Below are 16,299 nucleotides of genomic sequence, written 5' to 3' on the forward strand. Positions count from 1 at the left end.
TTTGTTTGGTTGTGTCCTAGGATTTTCCAGTTTCATCTGTGCTTTCCATGTTTATTTGCAAATGTTAGACTATTCTGTTGTTGCTGTTGGCCGTTTCTTTGAGCGAGCACAGGGATGGTTCTGTGCCTACAGGAGCTGGAGACCAGAGATGGGGCCCTGCCAGTGGTGTGGCAAGAGGAGCAGGTAAAGGATTTGGCAGGGCTCTCTCTGCTTCGCATTTCAAGTTACTGCAATGCCTCCTGTTGAGGGATTCAATAGAACACCATCCATATTGGTCTAGTTTCTGTTACTGTAATTAAATACCCAGATGTGGACAGTTTATTTTAAAAAAAAGGGGGGGGGTTATTTAGCTCACAGGTTGGGGTGCCAGCATTAGCTTCATTTAGCTGAGAACTTCATAATAGGTGGTGTCAGATTGCCTGGAGAGTGTGTAAAAGGAGGACACATGCTCCCACTGTGACCCAAGTATCACCCAGTAGGCCCTTCATTTTAAAGGTTCTAATCCCCACATCTGCCACACTTAGCACAAAGCCTTCAGCACAGGAGCTTGTTGGAACAGGGAGAATCTAGTCCTTCAGTGAGAGGGATGCTTCCTAGCTGAGAGGGCTTAACTGGAGTTACGGTGCTAGGGGCTCACTACGACTCAAAGCTGCCACTTAGTGCTTCTGGGTTCTGGTCTCGCAAACTCAAAGGATGAAGTTCACAGACCACAACAAGGCAGGTGTTTAGAAAGGAGTTTACTGTGGGTTCATAGGTGGGAGCTTAACATTTCGAGCTCCTGTATTGCAGGATCCCAGAGATGGGTGCCATCAAGTTTCTCGGTTAGGCAACTTACAGCAGAAACTGGGAGGCATGGCAGATGAGCTGGCCATCCAGTTGGCAAAGCTGTGAAGTATCTGTGCATTGTCCCATCAGAGTGGCTGGACTGGAGTTCTGGTCACATCCACACACACAGTTTCTAAGCAGCTTCCTAACAGAAGAATGATAACAAGAAACTAAAGCAGGAATCAGAACCCCAAACATGCCTCTGACCAGGACAGAGCCAAAAGTATTTCTGGTTTCTGAGCAAGGGCAAGAATTGAGGTTCCCGTCTCTAAACTGCCAGATTCTATCTCCCATTCTTATCACTATATAAGGTGGATTCAAACCCTCCCCGTGGCAGTGTCTAACAAACAAGAAGGCATGAAGAGAAAGTCAGTCCTAGCGGCAGAGATTAGCGGGTGTCTTCACCCCTCTCTCTCAGTGTTGCCCATCTGAGGCCTTTAGAAGGGTGCCTTCCTGCACTTCATGTGTCCTCCTGCTCTTATTCCTGAGGTGTATCAGGATTATCTGGGTTCAGAATTTAACAATATTTTCACTCTCATTTCAAGGATCTTTATCAACATGGTCATCCCCACCTTACCTTTTGATCAGTATCAGGATCCCATATATGGTGGTCAGGATCCGATGGTGGTTCCATAGGAGTAATGGAATTGAAAACTTCTAATAAGTGATAGTTATCCCTTCTCTGCATTTAGATATAAAATTACCTCTGTACTACCATCATTGACAATATTTAGTTGCACAGATGTATAGCCAATGAACAATGGAGTAGTCCATATAGCATATATGTATATAGGTTGGGCCATCTAAGTTTATCAAGCATACATTGATATATAAGCCAAAGTCACACGGCAAGGCATTTCCCACAGTGTGCTCATTGTTAAGTGGCATGTAACTGCATTATAAAATCTGTTGTTATATTGATTACCATCCTCTTTCTCCTTCCTAGGATCCTTGTTAGCTTTGTTTCCCGTGGGAATGTGAAGAATTATTTTTAGTGTACCTAGAAAGTCTTTGTTTCCTGACGCTGTGTGTCCAATAATCTATTCTCCTGTACTAGCATAATGATAGCACTCCTGGGGAGAAAATTCTCAACCCAGTGCTCTCTCTCACTACTAACCAGGTCTGCATTTCCTGGTCTGCCTCTCTCTGTGATCACAGGTGAGGAGTATGGTATAAAATTACTCCCAGAAACTCATTGTTCTTTGTGCCTGGAAGCTTGTATGATTTCATGCTAGAATTCAGAGATTTTGCTAGGGTGCATTTGAACTCAGAGTGTTCAGGACGCCTCTGATAGGAGTTCCCAGTTGTTTCCCCTCTGTTTACTCCCTGGCATAGCTTTGTTTCCTCCCCAGCTCCTATTATTTACCCAGAGTGCCTCCTGCTCCTCCTCCATGTCTTCATTTGTGATTCTTAGTTCATTTAACTCTTTGTCTTGTGTTGTGTGACACATCTTTCATTTGGTCTCCTAAAACAGTAATGTGTTCTCTTTCAGTGGGCAACATTCCTTTCTGACAGTTCCTCTCCTAAAATTTTAAATTAAAATACCAAGCACTGTTCTGGCCTGGTAGCGTTTTATCACACTCTAATAATAACTCCTTATGTGTTCTCATTATGTCTTTATATTATAAAGTCTATTTCTGTTTCTGCCATTAGTTCTGCTCCACCGTAGCCATCTGTTCTAGAACTTGGCTGCCGCCTCCCTTCAAACCACTGTATTTCTGAGGTCGCATGCAAGTTTGCTCTCTCTGATCATCATCTTGGGTATAGAGCTTCCCCAGGGCTGGTTTGGGCTCAGCTCAGACTTGGATAGTTACAATTCACTGAAGGCCACATCCATTACTGGGAAGAGATGGAGACATGCAGGGGTAGTTTTCTCTCCATGGTGCCATAGCAAATAAGCATCTCTCTCTCCTTTTCCCTCTTCTTCATCCCTCTGCCCCCTCCTCTGTGGGTGTACATATCCACGCACGCGCACACTAGGATTTAAACTTACAACCGCAGACGTGCTGGGAAATCACTCTACCAAACTGTCTCTTTAGATATAGCTGGGGGTGGGATGGGGTGAGATAGTTTCTCTTCTGAATCACCCTCAGGCCTCACTTCCCTTTCAAAGATGACAGCTCAGCCTCTCCACAACTGATACCTTAGTTTCCTTGCACTTCCTTGTCTGATGCTCAGGAAACCCTTGGATCAGCTGACTAACTACACTCTCCCAATGTGGCTGTCCCCCATCCTGGGCTCTAGCACAAACATGGTGTCTCTCCAGGTCATGTGACCTATTACTTGCAGATTGTCCCTGAATTTGGATCCCTGTCAATGCTGAGTATGTGCTTCTACCATAGACTGTGAGGACCAATAGTTGGCCACCTTCTGGACAGACAAAGTTATACCTCAGGCACCAATCAGTGACCACTGGAGACCAAGAGAATGTGTGCTTGGCTGGCTAGGAACTTTCTGTTTTCCTGTGCCCTGCACGTTACAATATAAGGGCCAGAAAACAAGGCCAAACTTGGAGGTTCTGCATGAGTCCAGGTACTGAAGATATTCATACTCCTAAAGACTTTGAGACGTTTGGATTGTAACTCCCTGTCCCCTCCTAAGCAAAAAAAGACCAAGGTTGCATTATGAGTGAAGTCTCAGAAGGCCAGGTTCAGCTCCAGGTGGGGTCACAGAGAGTGTCTATATGTCAGCTCACCATGTGAGATCAGAAGGAACTGGGTCTAAGGACAACCCCTAAGGCCTAGTGTCAGGTGGGGACTCTCCTCAGTGGCTGCTCTCAAGGAACCGCTGCTGGGCCCTAGGCATCACAAAACATGAAGATATGGGGTGATTTTAAACAAATTCCATTTTTTTAATCTACAGACACCTGGTCAAGCTGTGGAGCTTTTCCCTTTGCCCAAGTCCCTTGTAACAGCTGGATGTCTTTTTTGCTATAGAGAGGAAAGCCAAATATCATTGCCTGTGCACCAAGGTCTGAACTTCGGCCACCTTTTGGGTTCAGCCTTCAATTGTGCACAGAGCCGAGATAGGCAGAGTAGCTGGCACATGGGCATCAGCCGGGGCCCCAGTATTGCTAGGTGGAGTTGGTACACAGCCCACTGCCCAGTCCTCCTGCTAATCTACCTAGTCCATCGATGTTGGTTGGAAAGCTTTAGGGTTGCTCTTGGCAGCAAGTGAAATACCACGTGACTCACAAAATCTTGACAAAGGAAGCTATGCCAGATCAAGTGCACAGAGAGGCTGTTCCGGATGTGACATCACAGCCTACCAAAGTCAGGGACTTGCATTCTTCCCAGTTCTCCACTCTGCCACTTCTAATGTGTTTTTGATGCCTTGGCCTAGCTCTTCTTAGCCATAAGGTGACTGCCATTACTTAGGGAAATACATGCAGATGGAAAACGGCCAGTATAAAAGGACAGTTTTTTTTCTTCTTTGACCACAAGCCTCTTTTTAAGAGCAAATAAACATCTCTCAGATGTTACCCAAAATATCTCTCACAGTCCATTGGCTTGAATAGGGGTCCCTTGTCCATTCTTCAAATACTCACTTGATATTTAACATCCATGTAATGTGCTGCATAATTTGTTTATAAATTTAGAAATATCATCCTTGAATAAGGTTCATCAAGGAAGAATGTGGATGACTGTTAATATTAAGTGGCAGTGAGTCGTGCTGAATTCTGTAAGTTGTATCTAATAATCACACTTAGACATGAAGGATTAGCATAACAGATGTATCCACATTAATTAATTACTATGTGAAATTTCCCAATACACAGCTCTTAAATGTCCAGAATAACAACCGCATTGAATTAGGTAATTTGCTTAGAGGTAAATGTGCTAGGGGGAAAGATGCTGAACAGTGTGGACCACTTAGATAATTATAAACAATCTAGCCATTCGAGAGATTTCACCGGCATGCAGTTAGTGATTGATTAGATCCAAGGAAGCAGCTAATTAGTTGATGTTTGCTTTTCCCCACCACCTCGTTCAAGCTTGTGGGATAAATAAGATCTCAAAAGAAAGAAAGAAAAGAAAGAAGAAAGAAAGGAAGGAAGGAAGAAAGAAAATAAACAAACAAAGAAAGAAATAGATAGATAGATAGATAGATAGATAGATAAATAAATAAATAAATAAATAAATAAATAAATAAATAAATAAATGTAAGAGTCTTGGTGTATCCATCCAAATTAGGTGTTGCCAGCTTCAGGGGGACAAAAGCTCAGGAAGTCTAGATACTGCTCTTTTTGTGCATTTAGGGTCCTCCTTTCCAGGGTGGTTCCCTGACTGATGAGCAGGGCTGCAGCCAGGCCAGCTGAGACAGAGCCAGGAGGCAGGCTCCCTGTGCTTGCTTCCTTCCTAGAAGAACGTGATTCTCACCTACAGAGCTGTCTCTCCCCACTTCCTCAGTAGAGGTGTTCATATGTGTTTGCACTTTACTGTCTTGGTATTTTTCCTGGTGTACAGGATCCCTCTTGCCTTTTCCATTTTCTGCCTCTTTCTTACCCAAACTTTCTTCGTACCTTGTTTTCTCTTACTGAGATTAAGTTTGTTTATCCCCTGAAATGTCTGTCTTTCTCTTCCTTCCTTCCTTTCTTTTCTTTTCTTGGCTTTTGACGACTTCATATAGCAGTCAAAACATCTCTCGAAGGAATGGGACCAGAAGGGGAGGGAGAGAATCGAGAGAAGTTGAAGGAGCAGACATGATCAGAGAACAATTTATAGGTATAGAAAAGTGTTAAAAACAAAACTCATTGTCTTGTATAGTGAATATACATTAATTAAAAACCATGCCATGTAGCACATTAGCAACTGGAGGGAAATTAAAGTTTCCTTCAACGGTGGGTTTCTAGTGGCTGCCCACTTTAAGTTTGTTGATCATCTTGGCTACTGAGTAAAGTTGCTTGCCAACATATGATTTACACATTTGCAAGGAGTTAGGGGTAGGCCTTTTTAATTCTGTGGTAGAAGTGATCCCATCCCCTGGGGGTATTTCAGGGTCATATACACACATCTCAGGATTTGCACTGTGAACTGTAAGTGCATCAAAATGAAAGCAAGGAGTTTGGGCAGCAACTTTCTGGGTTGAATAGTTTTCATATTAAGAAAAGCAGGGGTTACATTTCTGTAAGACCTTCATATTTTGTCCCTTGGAACATGAGACGTAACAAAGGAGTCTGAGTTGCTCAAGTTCTAAGCACAGTGCTCCTGGAGCTTGTCACCTCCAGTGAAAATGCATTGATTGGCATCTGTATGGCTTGCGGGAGACAGTGTTATATTTGTGTCTACATTAAGCAAAAGAGTAATCATTGTTGTATCTATTACTACTTTATGGGTAGTGCATCGTGGCAGAAACCTGGTCAGTCAGCTAAGTGGACAGGCTTCCCCACCATCATTTCCCCCAGTCTTTCTCATTTTAGGGCTGCTGTGTTTTCCTTACATTCAGAGTCTTATTGTTTTCAGGAGGCATACTTGGCAAATGATTGGCACTAAGAGCCATTAAAGCCAAGGAACATGATTTAGTGAAGAGAGGTAGTGTTAACCCACTTTCTGTTATGTTACTTCCGATAACAAGAAAGAGAAAGCTCAGCAGGAGGGCGGTTTATCTTGGTTCACATTGTCACGGTTTTTGTCCAAGGCTGCTTGGCTCTGTTGCCTTTGGGGCTGTAGAGAGACAGTCCATCCTGGGTGAGTCCACAGCAGAGGAAACTGCTCAGCTTATGGTAATCAGGAAGCAGAGGAATGGGAGCAGCCAAATTCCCAACATCCCTTTCTAGGGCAACACCCGACCCCATCCAAACCCTGCAAATATAACTTCTTTCAACTATGTCCCTTCGTCTAAAGGCTCTGCCACCTTTCAATCCCACAATGATCTGGGAAACAAGTCTTTAACACAGAGGCCTTTCTTTGGGAGACATTCAAGAGTCAGACTATCACAGATGGCATATGGGGACATGAAACATATGAAGCTTTGGGCCAGATAAGAGCAGATGTGTATATATATATAGTGTATGCACACACACATATGTATGTATGTGTATATAATTTTTGTTTGACTTCCTTAATCCATTCTACTTAAATAGCTGTTTTGTTTTGCTTTGTTTTTTTATTTTTAACTACAGTAGAGTTTCTTCAATGCTGTGTGTGGAATTAAAAAAAATGTGCCTATGAAACATGGGGAAAGAATTTAGTTTTAAATCATGTGTCATGAGCATATCTTCCACAAATGTTCACAGACATTAATTTTTTTTTGATTTTCAAATTATTCCAGATTGGGTTGTATTTACTGGGCTATTGAGGCAGGAGCTTGTTCCCTGTGGATAGTCAGCGAATTGGCTCATAGTAAAGACTGCAAGCTGCTCACATAAACTCCAATGAGGACAGAGGCTGAAGTTAAAAGGGTGAGGAAGGGTTAAAAAGGCAAATCCTGAAACACAGGAAGAGAAGGCTGATGGCTGGGTGTAAGGTAACCAGACTGACAAGGTCAGAGGAGGCCCAGGAGCCAGTAATGTCAGGCTCTCGTTAGCGTCCCCAAAGGCCGCCTTCTGGAGGAACCTATGAACAAGATTCTTGCTTTTAATCCAGCTAATTGTGACAGTCTAAATTGTAAGGAAAGACAGCTTCTCCCTCCACCTATGTCAGGAAAGAGGCCCCAGATGCTCCCACAGATGATGAGTTAGAGAGAGAGAGAGAGAGAGAGAGAGAGAGAGAGAGAGAGAGAGAGAGAGAGAGAGAGAGAGAGAGAGAGAGAGAGAGGGAAGGAGGGAGGGAGAGGGAGAGGGAGAGGGAGGGGGGAGAGAATCTGAACAAGAGAAACCTGAGACACCTGCTGCAAGGTCAGAGGTACCATCTTAGGTCCTGGAGCTAGGCACAAAGTCACACTCAAAATTCTCAAATCACTTTGAAACACATTCCCCAATATAGGATAATTCATTCATTCATTCATTCATTCGTTTGTTTGTTTTTTAAAGGTATGAGTACTCTGTCTGCCAGAAGAGGGCATCAGATCCCACTATAGATGGTTGTGAGCCACCATGTGGTTGCTGCTGAGAATTGGACTAAGGTCCTCTGGAAGGGCAGCCTGTGCTCTTAACTGCTGAGTCGTCCAAAAGTCTCCAGCCCCAAAGACTGATTCTAATGTGGTGGATTTTTTTTCCAGGTAGCCAGTGGTTTCTTAGCAGTGGCTAAACACCACCTGGGAAGCACCAGCCCACATCGTGTCCACAACTGACTCTGTGACATACCCTTGATTTTGTCCATTTCTCAAGAATATGTGCTAAGGCTGGGCTAGTGGATGGGGTCCCAAGGCCTGCTGCTGTGCATGGCTTTGCTGCCAGAAGCCAGGTGGCAGCCAGAGCTCCCATTTCAGTTTCCTCAAGTAATGTCACTATCCTTATTGAAGTCTGATTCCTGAGTAGTTTCTAAGGAGAAACACCCCTCTGTTCTAGAAGTCACAGTGTTATGTCACTTAAATAAAGATAGAGCCAAGATAGGCAACCCATTGTGTCTCATCAGGTGCTTCCCGTGACCCACCCAAGAAACAAGGAATTAGGAGTTTATTTAAGAGTTGTTAAGTACTGGGGCTGGAGAGGTGCCTCAGCGGTTAAGAGCACTTGCTGCTCTTCCTGAGGATCCAGGTTTGGTTCCTAAAACCAACTTACAACTGCCTGTAACTCCAATTTCGGGGGACCCAACCCTCCACAGGAACCTGCATACATATGATACACATAAGCTCTCACAGACTAACACACACACACACACACACACAATGCTAATAGTTAAGTGTTAACTATTAGAATGGCTTTTAATTTTCTTTCCAATACATGTGCATGGTTTTTCATTTTTAATTCTTTCATAGGATAATGAGCTTTAAAACTGAAATATATTACCTGCTCAGACCCTCCTTTCTGCAGGGAAAGGCTGAGACCTCACCAGTTTGAGACTTTCTTCCTGGACCCACAGGAGGTTGGTGGTAAGAACTCTGACAAAAATCACTTTTTTTAAATAGTGCAGCATATTTTAAAGATGCCTATTTTAGATTTAATCTAAAATGTAAATAAGCATGCTTCCTGATTGTGACTGAAATCATTATTTCCACAGGAGACTCTCCTTTGTTGGGTTTTGATTGATTTTATAATTTAATTTTTTCTTTGTTGTTAATGCAGAAAGTGTGGGCATAAGACTCAATCCACTTGATGGTTCTCAGTGTTGGCTTATCATCCGATTTCACTAGACTTATTAGAGATTTTTGGCTTAGCCTTCACCTTTTTTTTTTAAATAGGGTTTATTGAGTTACCATTAACACACCATAAAATATACCTGCTGAAAGTACTATTTTGGAGTTCTTTTTAGCATATGTACAGTTATTGCACCATCTTCTAAATCTCTCATATTTCTATCACTCCACATCTCATACCCTTGATGAGTTACACTCCATGTAGCTGGGGTTATAGCCTGTACCACCAGGACCAGCCTTTTCAGTCTTCCCATTTATCAGGTATGCTTTTGGCCTTGCATCTAAAAGGTCACTGCTCATGCCAAGGTCACATGAATTTACTTCCGGGTTTCAGTCTATAGTTCTATAGTGCTGGCTCTCATTACTGACATGTGATGGACCCACTTTGTGCTCTTTTTGTGCATGGTGTAAGGTCAAGGTCAAAATTCATTCTTTGCTATGTGTGCTGTCCAGCCTGGCTAGTATCGTTTGTTGTTAATCGATTGGATTCTTGTAGCCTCTTCTGAAAATTGATCATAGAGGTGTGACTTTATTTCTGGACCTGTAGTTCTGTTCTCTGGCTCTGTCTGTGCATTGCTTGGCTATAGCTACTGTAACACAACACTGAAGACTGCTGGTTTACACTAGAAATCTTTCTCATAGATCCAGAGGCCACAAATCCAAGATGAAGGTTTGATCTCTCCTGATCTTTTCACTGCTCGGCATGTGAAATGGCCACTCCTCACTCTGAGGTCTTATGGCTTTTTATTTTGTGTGTGTGCATTGTTGATTTCTCTCCTTCGATAAGGGCACCTGTCCTAACGGTTGAGGACATCATCCTAAGTGCCCCACGTTTAGCTTAGTATATTTAAGTTAAGTAGACCTCCAAATACAGTTATACTCTAGGGCACCAAGGATGGAACTTAAACATACGAATTTTGACAGAAACACAGACAAGCCCATGACAGAGCTATGCTTGTATAATGCTGCATTAGTAGCCTTGGTTAAAGTCATGCTATTGATGCATTGTACAGCTCTTAGCATTTTGTTATAGATTGCTTCTGTTGGGTCAGTAGTGATGTCCTACTTCCCTTCTGGATTTATTACTGGGGTGTTATCCCTCTGCTGGGATCAGAGGTGGGTCAGGGTAGCTAAAGGTTTGCCAGTTTTGCTGTTACTCACTCCTGTTCTTGGACCACCATTCCCTCCATCCACCTATGCGGGGATGTTGTGCTTCTCCCTTTTGTTTTGAGAGCATGTGGATGGAAATCACTAGAAAATTGCTAGACCTACAGGCAGTGAGAACCCTAGGGTTTCTGGCATAGAGGATGCCAGCCTCATGACAAAGCTTCTTAGAGCCCAAGACTTCTGAGGGAAACTGCTTTCTCTCCCAACCTTGAGGCCTAGTATATTTTCATTTGCCCATAAGGTTTTGCCTGAGGGCTGTTAGTCAATAGTCCAGCACTTTGGGGAGGAGGGGAATGCATCCACAAAGAAGATAAGGTTGTAGTCATTCTCAAAAAGGAGATATAAACTTCTACTAGTGCAGGCCCTACAACATATCCAATCCTCCCGGGTCTCCCCTGACCTGGGAAAGTGGCTAGCTAGTTTTACAACCAGCACTCAGGCTCTCGGGAGGGAGGAAGCTTTTGCTTGTCCCTGCCTCTGCAGAACTTGGAGAACTCATGGCCTCTGGTCATCTCATTCTAGCCCTGAAAGCCTGCCATTCAGCTTGCTAGTCCAAGGGAGGCAGCCAGCAAGGATATGGGACAGAGACATGGACTGTGTACATTTACCATGTTCGGGATTCCAGTTCCATCTGCTTCTGTTTGTGGTTGTCTACCTCAGGACCAATAGTCATGCATACACAGGATCATTCTGTATGGGGTGAATATTTTTTTATTATTTTTCTTTTTTCATTGATGTTTGTTCATGTTTAGGAGGAACAATGCTTGTGGATTCTTTAATTTCTCTAACATTTTCTCCATTTCTTTCTGCTGACTTTTATTTTCCATCCCAATGTGTGTGCTTTTCACAAAAAAAAAAAAAAGTGTCTGCAGTCTCAGTTCTCTTTGGTGCCCTTCCTGGTGAGTACAGTTCTACTGCAGGCCAAAGCGTAGTTTGAAAGAATGAGGCCCTGTTTCTTGCATGCTGGGGCCTCTGGATAAATGCTGTGGGTTAAAACATGGATAATCTGGAGTAGCAGGTGGGTTAATGTGTCACACAATATAACATTTCAGTCAACTGTGGACCTCAGATGCCACGGTGATCCTACAAGATCGCATTGACTATGCTTATCCAATAACAAAATCACCTAACAATATTCTGCCATTAAGTGACATATGACAGTATCCTCCAAGCTGTCTGAAACGCCAGGGGTAAGTGGCTAGAAAGTGCATACACACATTTGTATACAAAAGTGTGGCCCTTCATTACTTGCCTCCTCTGTCTGTCTTCCTAACAGGTAAAATAATAAGCAAATTCCCCAGCCACGGAATGTTGTGTCAGATTGTATTCAGTTATCTTCCCATGGTGTTAAAAGGTCTTCAAGGGAGATGTTTACCTTCTCTACCCTCATTCCTGTTCCTGTGCTCCACAGTCCCTTCCCCCTGCATTCTCTTTCCCCTGCATATTTGATTTCCCTGCAGACTTAGCTAAAACTCACTCAACTTCAGGTGCCAGAAAGCAGCTCAAAGCAGATTAGGTGAAAGGTGCCCCAATGTCCAGTTATCTGCAGGAGTCTAACCTCAAACCCAGGACATGGAAATTCAGATGGCAGGATGTGAACTATTTCTCCATCTCTTTGGTATCGTTTGAGTTGGCATCACCATGAGGGAGGTCTTTTGACAAACCACAGCTATAACAGGATAGGTATATATTACCCTTCAGCTTACTAGCTCAGGAAAGAGGACCTGGGTGTGAGCACCCCTTGAAGGATGCTGGTTGGATGCCATAATCACTGTGCTTGGCCCAAATCACGTGCACCAGCAATGGAAGAAAGAGTAGTATCAAGGTCTCTTAGAGGTGGAAGAGGCAATTTCCAAAGGGAAACAAATTGCAGTGGGAAATAGAAGCCAAGCAAGCAAATCAAGTCTTAGTCCTATTTGAGACCTTATATGATCATAACTCAATACCCCTTAGTGCTTTTCATCAGGGCCCTTGGTAACTGTGTTGTTTCTGTTTCTTGAAAAGAGCATTCAATCAGAGGCTCTGTGCCAAGTGGCTGCAGTACTGGGAAGGCACTGTCTCATCAGCCCACCCCGTCTCCCAGCCAAGGAGAGCTTTGCCAGGCTTGATCAACTTTTATGAGGAACAAAATGTTCCATGCAGTCTGCCCTATGGTCCAGTCTGGAGGACCTTTGTTAGGGATGGGTAGTCACAGTTTTTACGAGTAAACAGTGAGTGGATGCGAAGAACTTTACTGAGGCCTTTAAAGTGTCTTGCTTGCCATTGTTGTTACCTAGCACCAAAAACAGTATTTGTGCCTCAGTTCCTTCGCACGCCTGCTGCACACTGTCCCATTTTCTTCTCCCAGAAAAAGGCAGGGAAGCTGCTCATGCATGCTTGCTGCGTGCTTTGATCATTCCCTCTCTTCCCCAAAGGTCCTCACCTGCTTTTAGTGCTGTGTTGCCATTAGAGGATTTAAAATCTTCTTCTGGTTCTACGAGAAATGTCAGTGAATGGAGAGGGGCCTCTAGTAGATAATGAAGATGATTAGAGCTCATTGGCAGGCATTCGCTGCCAAGGAGATGGAAGAAAGCATTTAATTACTTAGAGATGTTTAAAGCGCACTGTGTAGCCTTTCTCAGTGCCTTTGAAATCTTAGCTAGTGTGGGGTTTGCCTCAAAGAATTTTTATTTTTCCCCTTTGTTTGGGGTCTGATGATAAATGCAAAAAGGTCATTAAGACAAGGCATTTGAAAATTTCTTTTCTGCTTTAATCATTTATCTCTGTGACTTCGAGGCTTCCACAGAAAGTTGCACTTGCCATATGCTAATCACATTGAATTTACTAAAAGTTTGAACCACATAATGGGCAGAGTATTGTGTCACTGCAGAGTGAGGCTTCACCGAGGAGATCATTTTCATTTATCTTCTAAACAAACAAACAAACAAATACAAATCAACCTTTTTATTTCTCCAAGTGTATAGCCTTAATGGCACAGTAATGTCTATATATTTCTTTCCAACCTTTTGCTGCTTTTTATATGTGCACACACTCTGGCTCTGCTGAGCTGAACATCTTTCTAGTGCAGGATAGCAGAATATGCCACCCGGAATATGCCACTTTGGCATGAGGGTTACTTTGAGCTAAAGCACTTGAAAAACAGCAGATGCGAGAAGGGCAGCCTCAGCTCCTCTCTTTCCGAAAACAAGAGATAAAAACTTGCAAGCCGAAGGTGCCTGCCCACAGAGAGGAAAGAGACATTACTGGGTCATCGCCAAGAGATCTCTGGGCAACCTTTGATCACTTCCCTTCTTTATACTTCCTACATAATTTAGTTACATTTCCGCAATTATTTCTCTTTGTTCAAATACAGAAGTATCCAGTCTCGCGGCTCCTTTGAAACTTTGTTTCATTATAAAAGCAACAGTGTCCCATAACACTTGGACTAAAGGTGTATGTTTTCGTCTAGTTAATTGGTCCCAGGGTCTGTGGGTATAGCTCAGTGGTAGGACATTTGCCTAACGTATGTGAGGCCCTAGGTTTGACCCCCAGGATTACAAAAATCAAATTAAATTTAAAAACTCTCTCATGAATTTAATTCTGCAGCACAGCCAGGACCCTAAGAGACACACACAACTGTGTATCATCCTCAAAATTGTCATTAACACAATCCCTCTGAAAAGAAACTAAGGGTAATTAAACATGCTGCCAGACCCTGTGCTAGGTACTTAGCAAACAAATTTCAGTTAATTTCTTGAATCCAGGGTTAATGGTAACATATTATTGGTCTGGAAGTTGAAATTTGGAGTGTCAGTAGCTTTTTCCGATTTGTAGTCCAGATTCCCTGATGTCAATCAAAGCTGTACTTCTTCAAGATCACCATGTCTGTACCCCACACATCTGTTTCTCTGTGAGTGAAAAGAATTAACAGGCCTCACAGGGTTGTGGTGGGGCCCAAGAAGCAGGATTTACAGTTGCCTTTGTAAAAAGCATTAGCTGCTGCCATTTGTCATTATCAGTATTATTACTGCCACAGTTTCTACCCAAGCCTCTGTGGCTTCCATTGTCTATTTGAAGTGGAATGTGGGCTTTGCTTAACTTCCTCAATGCAAGTTCTAATTCTCATTTTAGTAACATTGTTTTATGGCTGTATTTTCTCACTTCCATTCTGGATAGCATGGAGATAGGTGTTTTAAGACTTAAAACTGGTATCTTTCTTCATGTGTTTTGAGTCATGATCATCGGCTGTCTGTGCGGGGGTGCTGTTCAAAGATGCTGTGGTTTCTCATCCTGGGTGCTGGGTGCTAGCCTGACTGCTGGAGCTCCTTGGCGCTTTGTGAAGAAATTAACACAGAAAATACTGAAAACCAGCCTGATGGCTGACAACAGTGCTCATCTTATTTCCCATTTCTCTCTTATCTCTTGGCTGCTGAAATTATTTGGCTCAAGGCATAACTGATCCTTCTGGAAGGACCTTTTGCAGAATTTTAGATCGCAGGAGGCTTCTATGAACTTAAATACAGATTTCAATTTTCGTGAGAACTGAAGCAGATGAATGGCTCACTGTAACAAAAGAGAATTGCCATGATGCTATGCTTTATTTAGTTGATCTTAGTCCATTTTGTGTAGCTATAAAATAATACCATAGAGTGAATAATTTGGAAATAGCAGAATTGTATTTCACTCATGGCTCTGGAGGTTGGAAGGTCTAAAGGCAGGCTGTAGCTGGAGTTTTGTTTTGTTTTTTTTTTTTTAGTTGTGCCTGGCCCACGGTCAGGACAAATCTCTTTCACCCGCCAATCCTGCAGCCGCTCAGACCCAACTGAGTAAACACACAGAGACTTATATTGCTTATAAACTGTGTGACTGTGGCAGGCTTCTTGTTATCTAGTTCTTTTATCTTAAATTAACCCATTTTTATTAATCTATACCTTGCCATGTGGCTCATAGCTTACTGGTACTTTACATCCTGTTCCTCATCATGGCAGCTGGCAGCATCTCCTGACTCAGCCTTCCTGTTCCCAGAGTTCTCCTCTCTCTTTGTCCTGCCTATACTTCCTGCCTGGCTACTGGCCAATCAGCACTTTATTTATTAACCAATCAAAGCAACACATTTAACATACAGAACATTCCACAGCATCAGGTACCACATCTGTTGAGGGTCACTATATCATGAGATGGTGAGAGAGATTATAATGGTAAAATAGACTCACTCTTAACCCATTACAGAGAACATGGCATTCGTTCACTCATAAAATAACAGTCCTGCTACATTGGGGATTACGTTTTCAACATGTAAGCTTTGGAAGACACATTCAAACTATAGCAGCCTTTGTAACTGAGACTAATGCTTGAGGATGTTTGGACCCTGTGTGGAAGAGAAAGTTACTGCTCATAGCTCACTAGATTTCAGAATGTTTGCATCACAACATGGAATGAGATTTTATATTAGCATTGCAGGTCCCATTATCAGACTGCATTTTCATATTGAATTATAAACAAAAATTTTATGCTGCTTACATTTAATGAAATTTTAATAAGGCCATATTTTGATGTTATTATTCAAATAATGTGATCTGAATTGCTTTCCTCTGAATATATTTGCATTAAAGAGGAAATCAATTTGAGTTCATTCTTTGAACAACTTACCTATTTTCTTTGTAGCTTTAAAAAGACAGAGGGAAACTCAGTTTCTTTGTCAGTAAATGGAGAAGAAACACATTACTAAGATCTGTAGCAGCAATGGCAACAGACTGCTGATGGTTTGAGCTAATGAAATGACTCATTTTGTCTATTAGAGTTGCACAATTTAAACCATCTACAAACCGCACACATTACAAATTGTAGGGGATGATAGCCTTCCTTTCTTATTGAGACTTTAAAGCTTATATATTAAGAAAGAAAATTAAGAGATCCACATTATTGCTACTCCCAACCATTGGTAACCTAAATTAAATGGTATTCTCTGGAGAGAGCAAGTGTCTCTGGGGGGTGGCATTCCTCTGACATCACGTTTCTGCTAAAGTTGTGAGTGTGGGTCCAAGGCAGTTTTCTCAAAGGTAACTTCTAAAAGGTCAGCGCACATTACCAAGC

General features: G+C 42.6%; 1 protein-coding gene across 5 annotated transcripts in view; it reads left to right on the forward strand.

Moving 5' to 3' along the window:
• The window catches only part of Entrep2 (endosomal transmembrane epsin interactor 2), a 426,837-nt gene that overhangs the window by 282,566 nt on the left and 127,972 nt on the right, over positions 1-16,299 (forward strand). The gene's annotated exons all lie outside the window — the stretch shown is intronic.

Source organism: Peromyscus californicus, unplaced genomic scaffold (assembly GCF_007827085.1).
Source record: "Peromyscus californicus insignis strain IS unplaced genomic scaffold, ASM782708v3 Scaffold_4__1_contigs__length_199733344, whole genome shotgun sequence".
NCBI lineage: Eukaryota > Metazoa > Chordata > Mammalia > Rodentia > Cricetidae > Peromyscus > Peromyscus californicus.